Source organism: Panthera uncia, chromosome E3 (genome assembly GCF_023721935.1).
Source record: "Panthera uncia isolate 11264 chromosome E3, Puncia_PCG_1.0, whole genome shotgun sequence".
NCBI lineage: Eukaryota > Metazoa > Chordata > Mammalia > Carnivora > Felidae > Panthera > Panthera uncia.
The window spans coordinates 16,790,978-16,792,913 of record NC_064815.1 but is presented as its reverse complement, the minus strand read 5'-3'; positions in this window follow the sequence as shown (position 1 = coordinate 16,792,913).

Here is a 1,936-nt window from a genome sequence, read left to right as displayed (position 1 = left end):
TCCCCTGCTCATGCTCTGTCCCTCTGTGTCTCAAAAATAAATAAAAATTTTAAAAAATTTTTAAAAAGACAAGAATAAAAAAGAGCACTGAACTGTGAGACAGGAGACTCTCGTCTAATAAATCCAGGACTAGAATTCCCTTGTGCTCTAGCTCCTTTGGCTAACTAAATGCACTGTGCTTCCCTTCACTTTGGCCTTCCTGGGAAACTGACCCGGTCTCTCTGACTTCCTAGGTTAGTTCACACGTGAGTTTTTCTGGGAGTTGCTCACAAGCCTGGGTTAGGTGCATGGTGCGGCCTGAAGGTGCTTTTGTCACATTACTTATTACGCTGGGTGGTAACATCCTGCTTATTGGACAGTATCATCCACCAGCCTATGAGCCCCTTGGATACGGGTACCGTGTTCTGTTCACTTCTATATCCCAGCACCAAGCAAGTGCCTGGTGTATGATTGGTGCCCTAGACGTTTGTAGAATTGTGAATGCTAGCCTGTCTTGTCCTTCCTTCCTCCTCTGGTAAAGGGGTTGGGTTCACTGATTTCTAGGGAGTGTGCCAGGAATAGAATTTATCACTCTAGACTCATTCATGATTGTTTTAACTGACCATCCATCTTCTTTATTTACCAGAGAAATTGTGATACCTATTTTATGCTGAAAACAATGTATTACACACAGTTACTTATATTATTTCAAAAACTGTAATGTAAGGGGCATCTGGGTGGCTCAGTCGGTTAGGTGTCTGACTTCAGCTCAGGCCATGATCTTGCGGTTCAAGAGTTTGAGCCCCATGTCAGGTTCTGTGCTGACAGCTCAGAGCCTGGAGCCTGCTTCAGATTCTGTCTCCCTCTCTCTGCCCCTTCCCCGCTCAGGCTCTCTGTCTTTCTCTCTTAAAAATAAATAAAAACACCTGCGCCCCGATGTTTATAGCAGCACTCTCAACAATAGCCAAAGTATGGAAAGAGCCCAAATGTCCATCGATGGATGAATGGATAAAGAAGACGTGGTATCTATATATACAATGGAGTATTACTCGGCAGTCAAAAAGAATGAAATCTTGCCATTTGCAACTACGTGGATGGAACTGGAGGGTATTATGCTAAGTGAAATTAGTCAGTCAGAGAAAGACAAATATCGTATGACTTCCCTCATATGAAGACTTTAAGACACAGAACAGATGAACACAAGGGAAGGGAAGCAAAAATCATATAAAAACAAGGAGAGGGACAAAACATAAAAGACTCTTAAATACGGAGAACAGAGCGTTACTGGAGGGGTTGTGGGAGGGAGGATGGGCTAAATGGGGAAGGGGCACTAAGGAATCTACTCCTGAAATCATTGTTACACTATATGCTAACTTGGACGTAAATTTTAAAAAAATAAATTAAATAAAAAAAGAGAAATATTTGGAAAAATAAATAAGTAAATCCATAAAAAAATTAAACAACGTAATGTAAAAGTTAGGATTATAGTACACATAATGTTCTGCAACTTGTTTTTCTCATTCATGACGACTTTCTCATCAGAGCCAGAGACATAACTTATTGTTGTTGTTTTTTTAACGTTTATTCATTATTGAGAGAGAGAGAGAGAGAGAGAGAGAGAGACAGAGCATGAGCAGGGGAGGGGCAGAGAGAGGGGGGAGACACAGAATCCGAAGCAGGCTCCAGGCTCCCAGCCGTCAGCACAGAGCCCGACGCGGGGCTCGAACTCACAAACCGTGAGGTCGTGACCTGAGCCGAAGTCGGATGCCCAACCGCCTGAGCCACCCAGGCGCCCCCGTAGCTTATTGTTTTTAAAGGCTATGGAGTATTTCACCAAAGAATGCTGCTCGGTCACCTTCTGTTGGATGCTTAGCTTGTTTCCAGCTTTTCACTATTATAAACAAGGCCATTTCCGCAGGAGCATTTCCTCAGGAGACTCTGTAAGCAGAACTACACT